We start from the raw sequence: 23325 nt of genomic DNA, 5'->3' as shown, positions 1-23325 counted from the left end.
GAGAGCTGGGATTTGTGTTCACACCAAATCCATGCACAAACACTCACGGACTTTGGGCGGCGTCCCCAAACTGTAATGAGCCCAGATGTCATTGAGTGACCAACTGACTGGCTAAACAGATAAGATTGTGTTGCACTTCGTGGACTGCTGCTCAGTTACAAAAGCAAAGAGACCCACTGCTGCTTGGGTGAGCCTTCAGAGGCATTGTGCTGAGTGAATAAAGCTGTGCAGAGCTCTTCGTTACTGTAACAAATGCCTGACCTAATTCAACTGACAGGGAGAGAAGGTTCGTTTTAACTCAGACTTTGGGGATTTCAGTCTGTGATTGGTTGCCCCTTTTGCTTTGGGCCTGTGATAGTTTTTTTTTTTTTAAAGATTTATTCATTTATTATATGTAAGTACACTCACTGTAGCTGTCTTCAGATACACCAGAAGAGGGCATCAGATCTCTTTACAGATGGTTGTGAGCCACCATGTGGTTGCTGGGAATTGAACTCAGGACCTCTGGAAGAGTAGTCGGGTGCTCTTAACTGCTGAGCCATCTCTCCAGCCCCCGTGATAGTTCTTGATAGTGGGAGTTTGTGGCAAACCAACATGTTCACCTCATGGATAGGGATGAGAAAAACCCAAGCTTCATAATTCTCTTAAAAGGCTTGTGGGTAAGAGGTAATGAGACCTCACCTCGAGAACTGACACTGCCTCCAATACCAGTAATGTGGGCCTTAGCCGTTAACTCAAGGGCCACCTTTGGGTGACCGTTCAAATCCAAGTCACAGCAAAATCCAGTACTGAACATTTCACTGTGTGATGCCATGTGTAACATGTTAAACAGAAGCACTGTAGAACTAGAGAATGGTGTTAGGAGTGGTTGCCTGAGGTTATGTTTGGGATAAGGGGTTGTAAAAGGACCATCTAAGTGAGAGCTGTTCATGAACCTAAGCAGAAGGAGCAACAGTATGGAGCTTGATACACACACTGTTGTGTGACACTGTTCCTGAGGAACCTTGAACACTTCACATAGGGAGCTGAAGGCAGGCCAAAGTAACAATACAACCAATTCCAACTGGTGAAGCAATGAGTTTATTGGGGCGACTTACAGGAGTAGGAGTGAGGGGCTAATTACAGGGGCAGGGATGACTCAAAGGCAATGTCCTCACCAAAAGCCCACACAAGCATGGGTGATGGCTCATAAAAACTGGAGACTTGGAGCACACTGTGAGACTTGCACGCAGCTTAGGTCAAATAGTCTAGTCCAGGCAGCTTGGCTGCTCTGAGGCTCCTCACACATCCTTACTACCCTTGGGGAAGGCAGCCTTTGTGCCTAATTAGTTTCAGGGACTTTCTAAGACTTATGAGTTGTTTGCTTTATGAATCTTAAAAAAGCCTCCTTTCAAGATGACATATTTCAATTTGGAAGAAATGGGTACAAACGAGAGACTAGCTAGACCTAGCGAGACTAGTAGACCTCGGAAATGTAATTACAAACACATCCGTGTTAAATCTTGTTTGCAATATTATGGGATAGCTTGCAAAATGTGACTAAAGAAACTTAGATCATTATTTGTTTGAAATGGGGGTCTCATGTAGCCTAGGCTGACCTTAAACTCCATATATAGCACCCTGCCTTTGTCTCCTGAGTGTTGAGGTTACAGATATGCACCCCCAAATTCATTTATTTTGCTTGACTTTATTTTCCCTTCATTTTATTTGTTTATGTAGTAGGTGGAGGGCAAGAAAGCATGTGTGGAGATCAGAGGACAGCCTGAGCCAGTCCGTTCTCTCCTTCCTCCCAGTGAGCTTCGGAGATGGAACTCAGATCACTAGGCTTGGTTGCAAGCACCTTAACCCACTGAGCCATCTTGTCTGCCCACCCTCTCCCTCTTAACAGAAGTTCACGTGTAGCTCAGGGTGGCCTTGAACTTGTAATCCTTCTGCCTCAGCCTACTGACGACTGCTGCTGGGAATATAATGACTGCCTTCTTAAGGTAGTGATGGGTGGGGTGTATAGTCAGACATCAAGACTGAGAGGGTCTTCCTCAGTTGCTCACTAACTTATCTCTCACCAATTTGGCTGGGCTGGACCTTCCTCTCTCTGCCTCCCAGTGCTGGACTTAGAGACACACACTGCTGAAACTGTCTTTTTTTTTTTAAACTATAGGTGTGGGGATCCAAACTCAGGTCCTTGATCCTGTTCAGGAAATCTGTACTGACTAAACCATCTCTCACTGCCTAGGGGTGTTGTTTCTCATAAGTGCATGTGAATCTATAATTATATCTATGAAAATTCAGTAAATAAGATTTTGGTTTGGGGGGAGTTAGGATAGTGGTAAACGCATGCATATACATATTATGCACATATCATTTGTGTGTGCAGACAAACTTCTGGAGAGAGTTGCCTGTGACTGATGTTTTGCCAGCATTTGAGTGAAATGTCCGACCATCCCAACACACATAGGATACAAAAGAAATACAGGATGATGCTATTCAGAGCTGTCACTTAGAGCATTTTCCCAGCTTATTTGAGGCCCAGTGTTTAATCCTCAGACACACACACACACACACACACACACACACACACACACGTGTGAGCAAACATGCATGCACACAAGCATGCATGCACCACCTCCACCAACAAAAATAACTCTGAAAGAAGAAAGGGGACGCCTGCTGTATTGGTCTCTGTCCAGAGTACATGTGCCTTCCAGAGACAGAACTAGAAAGAGTCTGGCAAGTGGCAGGGCCTGTGAACCTGGTGGGCATCCGCCTGTGCACAGCTCTCCATGGCAGGAGAATCAGGCAGTTGGTCAGCCAATCTGGCTGCTCCAGATTCTGCCTGCTGGCATGACTCTTTCAGGGAGTGAGCCAAATCTCTAGGTCCTAGACCTTATTCCAAGCCTGTCCTCATTTTACTCTAATCCCAAAGTGCTTTGCTTTGTCACTATTTCCAGGAAGCTGGACATTTCGTTGGGAGTTACAGGAGGACAGTGTATAGAGCTTCCGTCCGTCCATCTCTCTCTCTCTCTCTCTCTCTCTCTCTCTCTCTCTCTCTCTCTCTCTCTCTCTCTGTGTGTGTGTGTGTGTGTGTGTAGGTATAAATGATCTAATGACCTCATTTAACAGATATTGGTGGCGTAAGCTGGCCTGCCCTTAAGAGGCGCTGTGCACAGCATGTTTTGAGAGCTTGGATGGAAGCAGATTCAGCCTGAGCCTGGCAGACCGTATGAGGCGTCAGGAGTGGAGGTCTGGGCAGAAGAGACGCCAGTTCCTCAGTTAGTGCGTCTCATGCGCATGTGTAGACAGGACAGAGGATAGGAGGGGTTAAGCAGCCCTCATCCAGTCCGCCTAGGACTGGGGCACTTGCGAGTTCAGATTTCAGAACTATTTTCGCATGTGTAAAGTGTGTACTGGAGTTAGAACCTTCGTCTGAATGCATATACCTCACAAACGCAGCCAGAAGTGACTTTATACAATACTGTAATTTTTCCATGAAGTTTTGTGGTACTGAGTTTTCTCAGTACTTACCACATTGGTGTTCAGAAAACCTTCTGGCTTCTGGGCTTTTTGGGTGTCTGGCTGTATTAAAGGCCTAACCCGTGCCTTAGGGTGAAAGGTCTAGGCGGTTCAGATCCAGCCCAGCTCCTGGTCTTTCTCCAGCTTGCCTGGAAGATCAGCAAACAAAAACCTCCCTATACCAAGGTTGGGAAGAACGTAAGAGCAGCAGAGCCCCAGTGAGACCTCTGGGTTGCAGGCGTGGCATAGCAGTGGCACCTGTACTCACAGCAGCTACTAAACGTCCAGTCGAGGGGAGGGGAGGGGAGGGGAGGGGAGGGGAGGGAAGGGGAGGGGAGGGGAGGGGAGGGATGCTTGAGTCCCTACCCCGAGGCTGTGGAGGGCTGGTAAGGGAAAGGAAGTTTCGTCTCCAGTGATGAAGCCACTGGAGAGTTTGTTCAGGATCTGGTGGGTAGCCTCCCACCCATCCCCACACACGTGAGCCCATTGAAACCCAGTGAGCCACAGCGAGAAACAACAAAAAACATTAAAGTAGCTCAGGGACTTGCTAGGAGGAAGGGGGTGGCTGTCAGGGATGTGGGAAGTAGAAAGAGGGTGGCGCCATGGGGGTGGTCAGAATTCATTCTAGACACGTGTGAAACTGCCAAAGAATAAACTCATTTTAAAAGCTCTCCCCCTGCTGACCCTGCTGGCCAACCTAGAAGAACAGGTAACCTCTCTCAGCCTGAAGCTTGCAGTCTGGCTGTGGGAAGATGGGCCTGGGAACTCAAAGGTGTTCTGTGAGCATCACTCCCCTGCCTTCCTGTTCCTGCCCCCCTACTCCCACCACTGACCTTGAAGAGCTCTGGCCCAGATCCCTGAACCGGTTGCTTCTCCCGCCCGAGGCAAAGGATTGCATGTGTACAAGGCCATTAGATCAGGTTTATTTATCTTACAAGGGGACGTTACCCAATGACAGTGATGTAGGGAACAAGGAAACAAAGGGACCCTTCTTCTCAGGTGCTGAGTAATAAGCTTCAGGGGACCTTGCTGTCACTGACCTCCCTGCCCTGGATTTCTCTCATCTCCCCCTCCACAGAAGCAGCAGAGCTCTCAGCAGGCACTTCCACAGACAAGCTGCCTCTTCTGTGGCACTTTAAGCACTTCTTTAAGCTACAAAGTAGCGTGCTTGCCTCAGGAGCACTGAGAGAGACCACTGGGGTTGCTGCAGTGGGTCAGGAATCTGTTCCTGGAGCCGAGGTTGTTCACCAAGACAGGCCCTGTGAGTAGGAACAGGACCTGTAGGCAGGAAGAAAGAAACAAGCCGGATCAGTTCTCAGCCATTCAGTTACAAATAGGTTTATTTGTTACAAATCGGTGATTTCCTGCGAGGCAAAGTCCTGGGGGAACTACAGGAAAGGATGAGGGTGTATGTCTTGGAGAGCTGTTTGGGGAGCAGAGAGGATGTAGAGAAGTAACTTAAGAGCGATACAAGACAGGCCCATCCTTTCCCTCACAGCAGCACAAGCAATAGAAGGGCATAGCCCAGAGCAGACAGAAGAATTTAGGAAAGGGGACGTCCACGTCATACAACCTGACTAGGAAAAGCCAGGATAGTGTGTCACAGACACATCTCAGAAAGACTCTGATGGGTGACTCCTGTCAGAGGAGGGTAGGAAATAGTGAGAGGAAATCCCAGGAACAGAAATTTCCCCACTAGTTCCAGAAGTGGGGATGAATTTGACTTGTGTCATGGGAGAGGGGGTCATGAAGAACATGCATATGGTGCCACGCAGGGCGGGGGGGGAGACAGAAGGTGTCTGGTGAGTGTGCTGAGGGGCTAAGCCTTTGATGCTGCGTCAGCCTGGCTCCTACCCTGCCCCCTTTTTCCTTAGCCGTGCAGCAGTAAAGCAGCCAAGATCCTCTCCTGACCTGCACTAACCTTAGCCTCCTCCTCATCACTGCGGCACGGTAGACGCTGCCGGGCCAAGACATAAAACCAGTTTGCCAACCTTGAGGTGAACTAAGAGAGGCCTGTTGGGTCCCTGAGTAGGCTTGCAATGACCAAAGCTTCCTGTGCAGTCAAGAGCTACAGAGGGGAACTTCCTGTATCCTAGAACTCCCCAACATACCACACCACCTAGGGCAGCAAGCCACCCGAAGCCCAGTCATTTTGTATTTTAATAAAGTTGATGTTTCTAAAAGATTAAAAGTGCACTCAGAATAGGCGGTTCTTATTATCGCATGCCCTCTCTTCTCTTTAAAGCATAGCAAGTAAACATTTTTCTAAAATAATTTTTTATTTACATGTACTTGTAATCAAATGTTTTGCTAAAAAATTAAAGTGCTTGGCTTCTTACATGCAACTTTAAAAGCCACCCTAGTCATGAATGGATCAAAAAAAATATATGTATATGTGTACATATATATATATAATTTTTTAAATTATAAACAAACAAAAGAACAGAAGTTTGAATCCTAGATTATAGAAACCCAATGTATTCTAAATGCTAAAAGCACAAAACCCCTAAAACCAAACCAACCAACCAAAAAAAAAACCGCCGAGAAGTTAGACATGTGGCAAGCCGTAAAGCCGACAGTACGGCTCACGGGGAGGATGAGGCACGGTAGCTTGTGCTCCCTGTCATGTAGAGTACGTTCTGTTCTCAGGATGCCCGTGGCCCAGCCTCTACTGATGCTGTTCCCAAATCAGGAAGGAAGTTGCTGACTGTGGAGCTCCCAGCCAGCCCCAAACACATCTGGAATCTCTTCCTTCAGTTTTAGAGTGCTCTTAAAGAAGAGGCTATAAAACACTGGCGTGTGCCTAAGGGAGGACATGGTTAAAAAGCACGAACCGTTGAGTCACCCTGTCAAACAGCCTTCCTCTCGGGCTGCAGCCGCTTCTCTCCGCTGTCCTAACTTGAACGAGAACCACACTTTGTTTTCCTTAGGTTCTCAACACCCGTGTTTAGTGTTTGTATTTCTCAGCAAATGACTGTTTGGATTTGCCCGCTTCTGAGTTTTGTGGGAACGGAATAATGTTTCGCTACGTGACGATTGGTTTCCGGTTCAGTATCAGCTTGTGAGAATGACCCAGCGAACGCATACTAGCTGTCGTCTGGTGTCTGAACGTGGGTCTGTTTTACGGTGTCTACCCGTCCTGGTGCTAATGGGCACTTGGGTCATTCCTGATGTGGGTTGTTTTGGACATTGGTGGATGGCCTCATTTGTATCTCACAGTGCTAGGCATAAGCATGTCTCTAGACTGCAGAATGTAGCAGTTTAATTGCTGACTCAGAAGATGTGTGCGTGCTCAGTTTTACGAGGCAATGCTAGTGTTTACTGGGGTGGATACCAGCAGCCAGTGTGACTGTGTGTCCTCTCATCCTGGCTGAGTCTTGTGAGGCTTCAAGGTGTGTAGGGATATTGGAGAGTAAACTTCAATTTACATTCATTTTGTTACTACAGAGTGGGCAACTTTTCATGTATCTCCTGACCCCTAAAGTTGGGTCTTGCGTGAAATGTCTCTTCAGATCATTAACAAATTTTCTTACTAACCTGGGCCATTGGGGCTCTCAGAATCTGAACCACCAACCAAAGAGCACACACTGGCTGGACCTAGGCCTCCCTGCTCATATGTAGCAGATGTGCAGCTTGGTCTTCATGTACCGACTAACCTCACAGAGACATGATGTGCCAGGGTGGGGGGATAACTATGGAAGGGGGTCTCCCCCTGCTCAGAGGAGAAGGGAAGGGGGAATGTGAGAAGGATTGTGGGAGAGGGTGACCCGGAGGGGGACAGTGAGCGGAACATCAGGTGAATAAGGTGAATAAGTAAAAAAAAAAAAGTTTAAAAAATTATGATTTTGGGGCTGGGGATTTAGCTCAGTGGTAGAGCACTTACCTAGGAAGCGCAAGGCCCTGGGTTCGGTCCCCAGCTCCGAAAAAAAGAACCAAAAAAAAAATTATGATTTTTAAAATACATATTTAATGCTGTTCCTTTGTTTCTAGAGTATGTTTAAAATACATTCTTCAAGGGGATGGGGAAGGTGGCTCAGCTGGTAAAGTGCCTGCTGTACAGGCACAGGGACCTGAGTTCAGAATCCTAGCAGCCAGGTTTAACAAGAACAGCTAGTCATGGCTGCAGACTGATGTAAGGACTGGAGGTTGGAGGAAAAGGAGACGAGACAAAAAGAAAACCCAGACGAACTAGCCAACGGGTAAGCACTTCGTTCAGTGAAAGACCTTGTACCAATTGATAAGATGACACGTAATGAGGAAGATGTGGGGCATCAACCCATGGCCTCCACATACACACAAGCACACATGCCTGTGCACATAGACCTGCACACACCTGCACACATGCCTGTACATATAGACCTGCCCACACATGCACACATGCCTATGTACATATACCTACACACACATGCACACATGCACACTTGCCTGTGCACATATACCTGCACACGCATGCACACAGTCTCCCTCAGGGTTAGGTCTTCTCTTTCCATTTTACCCTGTCGCTTTGTCATCCCTACCTTACGGTTTGTGGGGAATTACTTGTCAACCTTTTCCCATTATAGGTTTTCCTTTGGGAGTTTCCCATTAGAACAATTCCTAGAACTCTAAGCACGGTGGTGTGGCTCTCTATGTTAAGTATACTTCACAGCTACAATTTTTAATTATCTGTCTTTATGTTACATGCTGTTATTTATGCATGCAACCCTGTCTCAGGCTGATATCACAGGTAGTGTATGTACAAATCTGTTTTCAGGTCGATGTTCTTGTCCATGCTTGACCTAATTCAGACAGCTTGACTGATGTAGACTTGCGATGTGCTCTGTAATCTTTAACCCATATTTTTGGTCCCAGAGAGGTTGTAACAGTATGGATAAAGATCTGAAATGGTCTGATGGACTAGGTTTCTTTCGTCTGTTAGAAAACAGTAAGTTGTGTGTTTGCTCAAACTGTTCCAGTTTCAGCCACTAGGAGTCCTTCCCTGGTGGCTCCTGTGTCTTGGTGGGCACCTTTCCTGTACAATCAGTTGCTTCGGGCTTGTCTTGTATGTGTTTTTTTCCAGCACATGTTCTGATTTCTTATATTAGAAAGTGATATTAAAACCCACAAGCTGGATTTCGGGTGTGCTCAGTGCTGTGGGTATCACTGCTTTCAGCCCTTTCAACGAACAGGGCTAGGACATACATCAGTGCCTGCTAACCGAAGTATCGTCTGGAAGATAAAAACAACTTCACGGCCACGCCTCTGACTCTGATTTGGAACTCAGGCTTCATTCTGGCCTTGAAGTGGAAAGAATGTTTTAAAACTATCATGCTGTTGTACAGAATCCCTAGCCTTTGTTCTAAAGACTTTGTTTCCTTCCACTGCTGCCTGGGAGTTTCAAAGTTTATAATGTAACTTTTAGGAGCTAAAATGTCCTCGGTGATGAGTTCTCTTTTCTTTTCTTTTTAGGATTTGTTTATTTTAATTGTGTTGATCTTTTGCCTGTGTGTCTATATGTGTATTGCATGTGTGTCTTGTGCCCACAAAGTCAGAAGAGAGCATCTAAAGTTACTAATGGTCGGTGAGCCACCATGTGGGTGCTGGGAACCCAGGTCCTTTCTGAGAGCTGGAAGTGTTCTTAGCACTGAGCCATCTCTCCAGCCCCTCCATGATAAATTCTTGATGGCAGTTTTTTGTTTTGTTTACTTGTATTTTCTCTGTCTACTACTCATCTGGTCAGTAGACTAAAAACAAAATATTATTATACAACATTATATATTAATATACAACATAATTACTATATGAAAATAATATATATTAATAATATAATATATTGGTTGCATATGTAATATATATTATAAAGTGGTATGTGTGTGTTTATGCATGTGTGGTGTGGGTGCAGATGTTGCTCTGTGTCTGCCCATGACTCACTGTCTCTGAACCCCCAGCTCACCATTTGGGCCACGTTAGCTGGCTAGCAAACCCCAGTAATCTGCCTGTCTCTCTGTGTCCACCCTCTGGAGTTGGGGGTTTCAGGTGCACCCCATAGTGCTTTTCTGTAAGCAGTGGTTACGTGGGCTCAGGGTCTCATACCTACCCAGCTAGCACGGGCACTGCAGTCACTGGGCTATCTCCCTAATCCTTGAAAACAGATTCATCATCCTCCTTTCCAGCCTACACTCACCATGTACTAGACACGGTCATCAGTGGGTGTGCTAATCTTCATAACCCTACAGACACAAAAGGCTCTGTGCTGTGGGATGAAATGCAGCCTGGGGAGGTGTCTTTAAACCTGTCATCTGTTCCAGACTCCGTGCCCCTGACTTTCGTGCCCCATAGTCTAAGACGTGAAATGGCAAACTAGATCCAGGGTAGGGAATGAGATCCAAGCTACCGAGAGGGACAGTTGGTTTGATTAACTCAAGACGCTGGCCCTCACACTTCTCCCTGGTGGTTCTCCAGCCTCTTCAGGACCAGCTGGAGTTTGTTTGAGAAAGGAATGACTGAATCCCTTAAGAGAGCCCAGCCTTTTTTCAGTCTTTCTTCCATTCCAAATTCTAATGTTCTTCATGAGAAACGATTCATTTAAGTCTGTGGCCAAGAACCTGACACTGCCTGCTTGAACTTGACACCAGGGATTTGGCCCCAGGTGACTAGCCTTTCCTGTCAGTGTTATTAAGCAGGGCCGACCTCATGGGAACAGAAATTCTTCCCAGGGTTACCCATGGGAAGCTCTGTAACTGGAAGGGCTTCCTTGGATCGCTGTAACTGTCCAATTAGGTGTTTACATTGACGCTGGCAATTATTCTTCCTTTCTCAAAGAGAAGTTGGTTAGAGTTTTAGTCCCTCCTTCAGGCGAACCGATGCGAGTGTGTGTAAGAGCTGAGAGTGCTGCTACTTTTAGCATTGTCAGAGTGCTTGCATGTGTGTGTTGCACAGACATTTCTGATGTTTGGAAAACACACACACACTTCCGGGAGTATTCATCCCCCGGTGCTTGAAGGAATGGGATTTCCATGGCAAACGTAGCCTGGGCAACCCCTCTCACCGCCTTCCTCTGCTTGACTTGTGGGATGTTGTGAATGAGTTCTGTGACTTTTGGCTGCAACACTTGAAACGTGGGATGGTTTTGATGAAAACAGCCCCACTAGGCATTTAACAGGCACTTGCCGTTCACTCCGATGTGATATCGGGGGCACCTTGGCCTTTCTTTGTATTTTACACTGATTTACCATGTGCGTGTGCATGCATGCATGCACATACACATGTGTGTAAATACCACAGCATATGTGTGGAACTGCGAACCAAACCTGAGGGAGCCTGTTTTCTCCTTCCACTCTGTGGGTCCCGGGGAATGAACTCAAGATGTCGGGCTTGTTGGCAAGCAGTTCACCCTGCTCAGCCATCCATGGGCAGGGTCCTTGGTTGGTCTTTTAAGCTGGATCTTGGAACAGCTGGTAGGGAAACTAAAAACACAGTGGACAACATTTAAATGAGATGCTAACTGCTGTATTCTAAGAGGGTGATAGGGGGTAAAATGCTTAGTTCTTGTGAATGACAGAGTTTACGAACGCTCGTGTACATGTTAGAAATCACTGGATCAATTAAAAGTTCCTCCCTGCTGTTTCATTTCTTTCATTTCTACCTCAGAACGGTGTCCGAGCAGTGGCTGTTTTATCACAGGGGTCTCCAAACCCTTGATTTCATGGTGTCGTGTTATAGACAGAGTCTTAGGCACAACACACAGGGTACTTTAGAGCCCATCCCTTCACAGGATTAATCCCCAACATGAGGAGTTGCTAGGAAGCAAGCTACTGTGCTGAATTCTGGGGCTTAGGCAGAAGATACTCTGGGTCCATAGATCGGGGATGAGGCTCTTTGTGTCTAATAAGCTCAATACCTACGCATTGGCGTAGGAGGGAAATGATGCCCGAGGAGCTCAGAGGATTCGGGAGAGCGTCCTGGGTGTCCGTGTTCTTGTTCCATCTGGTTTAGCATGAAGATGTTTTACTTTTCCGAGCAAACGACTGCTGTTCCGCTGCTGCTCCAAAGTACCTGAACCAGTCTCAGAAGACACGGTTGGTTCCCTTGGTCTCTGCTCTCTCCCCCACTCCCTAACACTGCCTGTTAGTGAACACTTGCCTCATGCTGTCTGTGGGATGAACAAATACTGTGATCTCCATCCTTGTGGGAATTTTCTTTCACTGTTTGAAGGAGTGGGAAAACCAAGGTTATTTCCTGATAACTATTAGAATAGATGGTCTGTTCTTGTACCTACACACGAATAACTGGCAAGAAGCAGTGGAAACCCTACTCTTCACTGTGATAGCAATGTACGGTTAAAATACACGGTTCCATTTTCGTATAGACGTAATACTTTAATTTTTGAGAATTTAAGTCTTAGGAATGCATTCAGGAAAGGAATGAACTGGCCTCAACAGATGAAACTTTACAGCACCATTGCAGGACATAACACCTAGGTTTTCCTTGGGAAGGATGACTCAGTATTGTAAAGATGTCAGTTTGCTTGAAGTCAACCCAGAATCCACTAAGGTACCGGAGCAGCTACCAAGATACCCACGCAAGAGCGATGTCAGAAGATAGTCCTAAAGCCTGTCTAGAAGCAACAGACGGACAAAGGTTCTGTAGCAGACACGGAAGTGCAGAAAGCCCAGGGGCAGAGCCATGGGGTAACAGAGAAGACTATGGAGAAGCAGAGAGCCAGGGATTGAGGCAAAATGTGTAAGGATATCTGACTTCATCATGAAGCTGATATTGAAAAACGGTGTAAAAAAGAAGTCTTCAGTAAATACTGTTGGGGTGTTTACCTAGTTGTGAGAGAAATGAGAGAAGATAAGAGAAAAAGGAGAATAAATATTTCAATATAAAGTAATAAACCATAGCCAGTTGGTGGTGGTGGTGGTGCATGCCTTTAATCCCGGCACTTGGGAGGCAGAGGTAGAACTCTGTGAGTTCAAGGCCAGGCTGTTTTCAAATTTCAGGATGGCCAGGGTTAAATACAGAGAGACCCTGTCTTGGAAAAAACAATTAATTAATTAATTAATTAATTAATTAATAAAACCCTAAAAGATAGAGGACAACAGGGCTGGAGAGGTGGCTCATTGGTTAAGAGCACTGGCTGCTCTTCCATAGGACCCAGGTTCAATTCCCAATACCCACCATAGTGGCTCCAGGGATCTAATTCCCTTTTCTAACTTCTATGGGCACTGCATGCAAACACACACACACACACACACACACACGCACACACACACACACACACACAAATTTGGGACTAAAGTGAGTTACTTAAGCATTATATGAAACACAGAGGGCAGTAAGGAAAGTGGTCAGTAAGACTGACGGTGCCAAAGGTGGAAGGCTCAGCAGTTCAGAGCACTGGCTGTTCTTGCAGAGGACCTGGGTTCAGTTCTCCGCATCCACACTGGGATGCTCACAGTCTCCTGCTCCAGGGAATCTGATATCTTCTTGTCTCCACAGGCACCGTACTTGTGTAGTGCACAGAATATACTCAGGTACACACACACATACACATAAATAAACAATTCTTTAAATGAGACTGACCACACACATAAAGGGTGTCACAAGAAAATGCCATGAGCAAGCTCTAAAGACAAGTGGCATGTTGAAAAAGAAGTGGGAAACATTTGACAGAAAGGTAGGTTTTCTAATATGTAAAGGACACTTAACAATCAATAAGAAAAAAAGACAACACCAATAATAAACTAGGCAGGGAAGATGCATAAGAATGTCACAGAGGGCTCAGTGGTTGAGAGTGCTGACTGCTCTTCCAGAGGTCCTGAGTTCAATTCCCAGCAACCACATGGTGGCTCACAGCCATGTATAACGGGATCCAATGCTCCCTTCTGGTGTGTCTGAAGACAGCAACAGTGGACCCACACACGTTTAAATAAATAAAGAGAGCAAGTACATTATAGAAAAACGTCCGTGGCTTACAGAAAGTTATTTGCCATCCATGAATAAAAAAATGTTTACTCAGAATTAATGTAAGCTTTCTTTAATTCAAGAAAACCATACAAAACATGGTAGTTTTACTCTTGAGGCCATTTACTGAAATGAGTGTTGGTAGTGGGTGGCTAACACAGCTGGTGCGTCTCCTACTCCTCTGTGGAATCCTGGCCTCCCCGTGTTTGAATGCTATCCTCTGAAAGGTCTGAAAGAATGTGGTACCATGTCGTCATTGTTGTGGAGACAGCTTTGTGCATATTTATTCAAGAGACGCTGATCTAAGGGTGCAGCATTTTGCAGCACCTGGGTTCTTAGCACTGACGCTGAAGTCGGGTCAAATGAAGGAGGCAGGACTAAGACCGGGAAGTGGAGGCGGATGGGCAGTCACCCCTCACTCCTTGACGCTGCTTGGTGCCTGAGCCTGCTCACCCGTTCATCTGGATACTTTTTCTGAGCACTGGCAAGCACTTCTCCCTAAAACCAGTGGTTAGAATGTTGCATTTCACGGAGGTAGAGAGCATCAGTCAGCCGAGGACAGATCCTGGGAACTACCTCCCTCAGACCCTTCAGAAGGACACACTGTTCCGGGTGAGACCCACTAAGCTGAGCGTGCTCCCTGGTGGGGCTTGTGAGCTCCCTGATGTTGAGGGAGGAGGCCCATGGGTACTTGAATAGTCCTGAAATTAGAGTCAGCTGCCATGTTGCTGGGTAACACTGTTACACAACAAAACAAAGACCCCCTATTGGGCAGTGCAGGCATGTTGAAATTCTAGAGCCTGAAGGAACACTGTGTCCTGACCTCCCTCCCCTGCTGAGAAGTCTCCCGACACAAGCGACCAACTCAGGACTTTCTGCCTGAGTCCCAGAGACACAGAACTGGCTGCTGTCCAGAGCTTGATAAGACCCGGGCTGATAAGTTGCAGAGCTCAGGCCACGAGGAGCCTCCCTTGGTGCTAGCTGCGCCTCAGAAACGTCTTCCCGGACCTCTGGGAAGGGTGGGCCAACTTGTATCTCTCTGAGTTTCCAGTTGACCTCAGCATTAACCACACTTCCTGTCTGGTAGGAATGGCCCCTCCTGACTTCCTCCTCTTTCTGTGGATGGCAACTGAGATGATTTGTCACCTAGCATTACAAGTGAGCCACTGACCACTTCTGAGATAGCAGCTCTGTCTACCTGGCCTGGTTCTGTCAGGTCCTCCTGCAGGCAGAAATCACCCAAGAATTTCTTAAGATGCAAAGGGATTTTGATTTCCCTTAATCATTTATCTCTCTGATCTCTTCTTTCCTGATTTGTTGTTTGTTTGTTTGTTTGTTTGTGACTGGGACTCACTTAGCCAAGGCTAGACTCTTGAACTTTCTGGCTTTACTTTTTTTTTTTGTCAGACATTACACTTGTAACGTCAGACTCCGGGGTGTCACGCTGAAGGATTGACGCTAACTAAAAGCAAACCTCGTCTGGCCTACATAGTCAGTTCCAGGCCAGCCTGAGCTACAGGGCCAGAGCCCATCTCAAGAACTAAAGTGGGGGAAAATAAGTGTCAGTGGCCTTTATAGTGTTAAGTATTTCAGGCTCCCATTTAAAGAAGTCTAGTGAGAAGATGATTTGATTGCAGTTACTGCGAATAATATACTTCGAAAACGAAAAAGAATTATGGCAGAACCTTTGCTGTCCGAAATGGGCTGGACCCTGCCACGCCATTACCCACTGTGGGGAAGAAGTTAGAGCGGAGTGGAGGTGGGCCCTAGGTTCTCCAGCGTAGGAGCTCACTGTGCTCCTAAACGGGTGAGCTGAGCTTCCAGTACATTTGACAAATGACAAGTGTCCCGAAGTTCAGGTCTGACCACTAGGTAGTTACCAACCAAAGAAGTAAGAAATAAGGGATGTCAGAAGCCAGCTGTGCCAGACGAGCCATCGGAAGCACGGCCTCTGCCTTTCCTACTCTTGCAGCCCTGCCTGTCTCCTACCAGTCCACGAAGGATGGAACCTGGCCCTACCTCTGAATTCCAGTCTTATCCTGACCTCTCAGCTGGCTTATAGCTGGATAGGTATGGGCTTACTTTCCTGCCTGTGGCTTCTTTGTGATTCTATATGTAGTGTGGCCTAGAAATTCTTTAGGTAGTTTGTACCATCGAGGTTGACTGCCTCATGTCTGTATCTTGACCCTGGGCTAGCTAGTGTCAGCTTAGCTGTTTCAATGCCTGTCACAATGCCCAACACACAGCAGATACTCAATATTGACTGAAGAACACTCGAAACACTAGATATCAGGGCTGGAGAGACGGGTCAGTGGTTAAGAGCACTGGCTACTCTTCTCGAGGAAGAACATTTCCCAGCACCCACATGGCAGCTCACAGCCATCTGTAATTCCAGTTTCAGGGGATCCATACCCCTTTTCTGGCTCCTTGGGCACCAGGCATGTGTGAGGCATACAGATATACATGTAGACAAAATGCTTACACACACACACACACACACACACACAATTAAATGAGCATATTATAGCCCTTCATAGTCATAATTACAGAAGGCAGTCTTCCAGTCTGTACTATGGTTTCCTCCGAAACACGGCCTGGGGGAGTTCTCGCCTGCGCTCCACTGTACAAGACTAAGTGCGTTCTCACCTTGCCAGGCAGTAGTCACGCCATTCTGACTGACAGCAACCAGTGCCTTATAATTCTGTTCCATTCTGACACAGACCAGAGCTGGTGAGGACCCTGCCCACTGAGGGGCTCGACGCCACATCATTATGCCCTGTTTCAGACTCCACTTGTGGGTCTCTAGTAATCCCCAAATTACCCACAGGTTTGCCCGGCAGACTGCAAATTACAGGGTTCCCATGACCCCCCTCAGGTTATGTGATAGAATGAACACAGAAAAGCACTGACTTAGAATTACAGTTCAGTTATAAAGGTTGCAAAGTCAGAACAGCCAATGGAAGAGACGCACAGGTCATGGTCTGAGGGGCGGGGAGGGACTTCCAGCTCTCCTTGTGTGTGCCGCTATGCTGGTAACCGTGTGTTCACCAACACGAGGCTCACCAGGCGGGGCTAGAAGTCTGTCTCCAATACTGTGGTTGGCTTCTTGGATGACCAGCCCAATCCTGAAGCTGTCTATAGTTTCCACACTATCAAATTCTGTGTGGTCAACTGGAGACAATCTTATTATCACTTCCATACTTGCCAGTTTGGGGATCTCTGTGTTGGAAACTCCAGGCAAAGACTGCATATGTATTTTTACCTTTTTAAAAATTAATTTGTGTGTGTGTGTGTGTGTGTGTGTGTGTGTGTGTGCGCTCACGCGTGTTACTTAGGGTTTCCACTGCTGTGAAGAGACACGATGACCAAGGCAACTCTTGTAAATGACATTTAACTGGGGCTGGCTTACAGGTTCAGAGGTTCAGTCCATTATCATCAAGACAGGTGCTTGGCAGTGTCTAGGCAGGCATGGTGCAGGAGGAGCTGAGGGTTCTACATCTGAAGGCAAACAGAAGCCTGGCTTCCAGGCATCTAGGAGGGTCTTAAAGCCCAACTCCACAGTGACACACTTCCTCCAACAAGGCCTATAAGGCCACACCTCCTACTGGTGCCACTCTCCTGAGCCAAGCACATTCAAACCACTACACGCAGAGAGAAGCAAGATTAAATCAGTCAGCCTGGAGAGGAGTTTGAGCCAGCACAGCAGAGTTGAGCCTGACAGCCAGAGCTCAGAAGGAACTAGGAAGGGATGAGGTTATTCTAGGCCTGGATAAAATTTTCAGAGGCTAGAAGCTTCCAGGACCAGGCCTGGGTTAGCAGACAGAGGTGGAAGGCCTCCAAGATGACAGTTACTACTGGAGAGTAAAAACCTATGTTAACAGTGTGCACGTGTGTTCACATACATTCCATGATGTGTGTGGAGAGAGGATTGATTCTCTATATACTATGTAAGCTCTCAGGGGTGAACTTGGGCCTGGTGACAGCACCTTAACCCAGTTGTCTGTCTTGTCCACCTGGGTACTTTTTCTTAAGCACAATAACGAGCATATTCGGGGGACTGAAGAGTGGTTGGTTCTTCTCTGTTTGTGCTGGCCTTCGAGGCTCTGCAAATAACCATTTCTGTTGTGGAAGGGAGAAAAATGCTCAGAAATTGGACTTACCTCCCTATGGGTGCCACGTGACTCACACTCACACATCATACACACATAAATAAATAAATTAAATTTAAAAAAATGCAGGATGGGGAGAGGGAAGCTCGGTGGTGAAGCCTAACATTAATGAGTCCTGTTTTATCCCCAGCAACATGGACCCGAAGATGCCCGCATACATCAGCCAATCTAGTTTTTGAGGTCTTGTAGGGTTTCTGAGATGGGGTTTTTCTGTGCGGTCCTGGCCATCCTGGAACTCACTCTGTAGACCAGGCTAACCTCAAACTCACAGAGATCTGCCTGCCTCTTCTTCAAGTACTGGATCTAAAGGTGTGCACCACCACCCAGGCTAGTTTAGAGATCTTAATTTGATTTTTTTTTTGTTTGTTTGTTTTCAATTCTAGGATCAGTCAGCAATTCCATTCTCAAAAGGTTCGACAACTCACAAGCCTATCAGATTATACTTAGATTCAGGGAAAAGGAAACAAGATATAACAATGCAGGTGGGGCGGACCGACAGCTGATTGGCTACTGCTCACATCTGTCTTAGTTGAACGTGGCTCAAACGGTTGTGATTGTCTGAGGCTCTGCTTCTTACAAAGCCAGGCTACAAGCTTTACAAGTCCAGCTTGGTTGCAGCTCAGTGTCTATGAACAAGCTCAAGATGTGTGAACGTATAAAGATAACTAACTGTGAGGGGGACATACTTTATTTTGACCAAAGCATGGAGGCTACCCCTCCCTCCACACCACCTTGACTTGTGTGATTGACAGTTCGAGATATCTTGAGTTCACCACGGGAAGAACAGCCTGCTGGATGGACACTGTGTGGCTGTGTTGTTAGGGGTCTTACAAGAAGAAAGTAGGCTAGTGCAAGGGACCAGCATGAAATTCTGCTTACACTGTCACTCTGGGCCAGTTCTTTTCTTAATGAGATCCATTGTAAGCATGGAAGGGGTCTGGAGTGTGTCTTTCCCCTCTCTTCCTTTGAGAAGAGCTGCACTGCACTCCGCTCCCCACCCTCCTACTTCAGATTGCGTCACACACAGTGATTACCTTCTGCCTGCCTTCATCCTGCCAAAGCCTGTCCTGCCTTGTGCCACAGTTGGACAATTCAAAGCAATGTGAAGGAGCCACTGTTGCTGCATGTGATCTCTCTGAGGCTTCTGTGCAGGAGCCCCAACCCCATGCACAGGTAGACAGGGGCACATAGCAGCTGGACTTAGCTGCTTCAAGTTCAGGCAGAGGCGAGCTCCGCCCCGTATATATGGTTTAATAAAGATTTCAGTATGACGCTTGCCTAGGAAGCGCAAGGCCCTGGGTTCGGTCCCCAGCTCCGAAAAAAGAGAACCAAAAAAAAAAAAATTTCAGTATGAAATTTAGAAATAGGCTAATGGGCTAAACCATACAGCATAAAGCCTTCAGAAGTCTTCCTCATGTGAAGAAATTGCCACCAAATCCTCAAGAATCATCTGCTGTAGGCCAGAAGCTTGTCAGTGAGGGACAGCAAAGAATAGCCTACAGTGTCTCTGATAAGGAAGACTCAGGGAGGGAAAACTCCCAAAGATAGACTATGGAGGCATCTTCCATTTGACTTAGTCTTGGGACAATGTCAGGAGCCATCTAGGATAGGCTAAGGCTAGCAAGCGGCTAGAGGTGGTCCTTTGTTTTTGTGTGGTCTGCAATGGGTGAGCTCACTGGCAAGGTTCCAAAGAGGCTTCATCTCAGGATTGCTTCTGATATGCCTTTCCTGTCATTATTAAATTGATATAATAATTCCTGGGCATTAGCCTACCCTATTGATCAGATTTCCTGCAGATCAATATGAAGATGAAATTTCATGAATTAATGCCGTTTTGATGAATTAATGAGTCTATAGAATTTCCGATTTGATTCAAGCAATTTTAGGAAGAGAGTTTTAAGAGACCGTTTTGGTTGTTTGCTAGTAAGATGTAATAAAGTTGGAATCAAGAATAGAATATTCCCACTCCTCCTAATAGTAAGTAAAGGCTGCACAATAAGAAATACAACGAGCTTTCATAATTACACTAAAAAGAGAAATAGACTTGGGACAAATTTGTGATCAAGGGGAAACATTGAGGTCCAAGGATAAAGCTGCAGAAGTGAACTCTGATAAGACAAAGCCACGTTAAAAATATTGCTTTGAACTTATAATGAGCATATAGAATGAAACACTTCTTTCAACTTAATATCAGCATCCTTCTGTAACTCCCATTTTCCGTAACATTTTATCTATAGGGTAATTTTCTAAAGAACTTTTTGTCTAAAAGGAGATTATAAAAGCCAGAGAAAAGAAATAAAGTTGTTGGTTGGATGATTTGGCTTGCGGGACTCCGTGCCATCCATCCATCCAAATGTATATTCTGTCGGTACGTACATCGTGTGTAGGTATGTGTGTATATGTGTAAGCATAAATGAATACTTGTGGAGTTGATTGAGACAGACAGCCAGGCTTGGCCAGAGTGGGGGTGTATGCATGTATATATGTCTGTGCATACCTGACTGTGTAAGGCACTTCAATTTTTTTCCTTTCCTTCCTCTCTGGTTCACCAAGAGTTAATCAGTCAGGCTACTGAAAGGCCTGCAAAGGGAGCCCTGGTAACAAATCCTTTACCAAATCACCCTGCTCTTAGCAACATGTGTCAGTGGATCCAGAGGCCTGCAGCTTCTGGCCTCAAAGTAACTTAAAGTGAGGATAGGTATATGTTATTATGGAAAGCAACCCTGCTCTTTTGTAAGACCAAATCTTGCCCCAACAACGCTCGGCTGCTTCATAGAAGACCCAGCCCTGGGCTAAGCTCCTAACAAGACAACTGCTTGTAGTGTGGTTGGGTCTAGTTGGACTCTTCTTCAGCTGAGCCCTGGGAAGTCCTCCTGTCCTATGCCTGGGCTTTGGGTTGCTATCGGTGGTGGGATTTCTGTTGGGTTTTGTCAACATGACAAAAGCTAGGGCAATCTGGGAAGAGGAACTTCAGTTGAGAAAATGCCTGCATCTGATTGGTCTGTAGGCAAGTCTGTAGTAATGATTGATGTGGGAGGGCCCAGCCCACTGTGTGATAGAAGAGGGCAGGCTGAGAACCCCACAGGGAGCCTCCTAGTGAGCAGAGTCCCCGAGGCCTCTGCTTCAGTTCCTCCCTGAGGTCCCTCAGTGGTAGATGTGTAAACCAACCAAGCCATTTCCTCCCCAAGTTGCTGTGGTCGTGGTGCTTTGTGACAGCAATAGAAGCCAAGTTGGATAGGCTTCATGAGGATACACTTTTCCTGACATCTTCTCAACCAGAGAAGGGAGGGGAGAAAAGGGAAGGAGATGAATCCTGTCTCTTGTGGCCCTCCCAACTTCCTTTCTGCCGTCATTTTATCTCACCTGCAGCAGATGCGGAGCTCCAGCCTCCTTTCTAAGCTCTGGTCCTTGACCCATTTTATGTCTTGTGTTTTCCATTGTTGTCGCTTCCTGTCCCCCAGAAGCCATCGGATACAAAGCCAGGCATGGTGTGCCTTCCTGAGGACCTGCCACAGTTCCAATGTCTTTATCTTGGTGCCTTCCACTCTGACCTTCTATTGTCCCTTCAGCCTCTGTCATTTGTGTGTGAGCACCATATCACCCAGGCAATATTGAATATGGAATCTGCTTTTGAGAATATCGGGAAATAAGTGTACACTCCCTTCTGGGCCTTCTCTCGGTTCACTCACAATCTTCTACTTGCCTTCATAGCCATGCTAAAATGGCCTTCTCCAAGAAAATGTCCCAGACTCTCATTTCTAAATGGATGGGGTTCTACTCTTGCCTTCCTGAAGTACTTTGTGTTACAGTATATTAATATGTTTTGCCTCTTGTGTTACAGTGTATCCAAATGTTTTGTCTCTGGTCTAACGTGTCTAGACTATCATGTAGTTCCTCAAAACATGTTTGTCTTAGGCACCAGAGGAAGGCCTGTATTTAAGAGCCAGTAATAAACATTCACTGAATAAACACACAGACTTTGGAGACTAAGAACTGTCGTTTTATATCTTTGAAACCATCCCAGTAACTTCACATTGAAAACAGATAAGTTAATTCCTGTTTAGATCGTTACACCCTAACACCTTTGAAAGGTTGAGGTGCAGACGTGCCACATTGCACCTTGGTCACAAGATTTTCATTTTCAACCGTCAAGTCACATCATAGGTTTTATGTTTGTGAGAAACGACAGTGATATCTCTTGGTGTCCTCTAGGGTTGGTTTTAGGGACCTGTTGGGCTGCCAGAGTCCACTGGCACAGAGCCCCTTAGTATTTGCAGAGAAGCTAACCCCCATGTACTTTAAACCATTTCCAGATAACTTATATTAGCATGATGTCATGCCGTATGTATTCAGTGCTCTTCTATTGCTGTGATAACCATGAAAGGCAACTTATAAAAGTAAGTGTGTAGTTGGGCTTACAGTTGAGTGTATGACGCCACAGGAATAGCTGAAAGTTCCTATCTTGGTCCACAAGCAGAAAGCAAGAGTGCACACTGGGAATGGTATAAGTCTTTTAAAACCTCACAGCCTGCCCCCAGTGACTCACCTCCTCCAACAGGACACACCCCTCCAACAGGACACGCCCCCTCCAACAGGACACGCCCTCCAACAGAACACACCCCCTCCAACAGGGCACACCTCCTCCAACAGGACACACCTCCTCCAATAGGACACACCTCCTCCAACAGGACACACCTCCTCCAATAGGACACACCTCCTCCAACAGGAAACACCCCCTCCAACAGGACACACCTCCTCCAACAGGACACACCTCCTCCAACAGGAAACACCTCCACCAACAGGAAACACCCTCTCCAACAGGACATACCTCCTTCAACAGCTCACACCTCCTCCAACAGGTCACACCTCCTCCAACAGGACACACCCCCTCCAACAGGACACACCCCCTAATCCTTTCCAAACAGTTCTATCAACTGGGGACCAAGAGTTCAAACATGTGAGCCCCTAAGGGCCACTCTCATTCCTCTTCACTGAGTCAGGAGCTTGTTGCTCAGTGTCACATAGGAAGTGATGTCTGTGGGAAGTCTACACATGTTGGGTATAGACACACTGGTTTGGTGTATTTTATTTTTTAAATCTGCAATTAGTTAAGTACATGGATGTTGAACCTTCAGATACGGCCAAACTGCCATGTATAAAACATGTCAAAAGCTACACACTAGTGCATGCACAGTGTATCGTTGTTAGTGTTGAGTCGTGTGATGGAAAAATAAAGGTTGAAAGTAGCCTGCTGTCGTCTCTTTTAGTCTGTAACAGAATACCGCCGACTGGATAATTTGCCCCAAATACACAGACTCGCAAATCCGGAGGCTGGGAAGTTCAGTATCAAGGAGCCGGCAGGTTTGCTGATTCTGATTCCAAGATGGTGCTTGAACCGTCTTATGCTGAGGATAGAACACTGACTTCCAAGGTGGAAGGGCAAAGAGGCAAAAGAGGGGTCAAGCTCGCTGTCTCGTAAACACATTGGCCCCAGCCCTCTAGCTTAGTCTTCTTTTTTTTTTTTTTTTCTTTTTTTCTGAGCTGGGGACCGAACCCAGGGCCTTGCGCTCGCTAGGCAAGCGCTTTACCGCTGAGCTAAATCCCCAACCCCTAGCTTAGTCTTCTTAGAGGTCTCACTTCTCCATCTTTCGTCATGGCCATTAAATCTCAATGTGAGTTTTGAAGGCACTGTCCCCTGGCT

The 23325-nt window shown here is 46.4% G+C and overlaps 1 protein-coding gene across 1 annotated transcript in view; it reads left to right on the top strand.

The window, feature by feature from the left end:
- Rab31 (RAB31, member RAS oncogene family) overlaps positions 1–23325 on the top strand; it is a 134509-nt gene that overhangs the window by 94503 nt on the left and 16681 nt on the right. The window lies entirely within an intron of this gene.

This window comes from Rattus norvegicus, chromosome 9, assembly GCF_036323735.1.
Source record: "Rattus norvegicus strain BN/NHsdMcwi chromosome 9, GRCr8, whole genome shotgun sequence".
NCBI classification, from domain to species: domain Eukaryota; kingdom Metazoa; phylum Chordata; class Mammalia; order Rodentia; family Muridae; genus Rattus; species Rattus norvegicus.
This window is presented reverse-complemented; position numbering and strand designations above follow the sequence as displayed.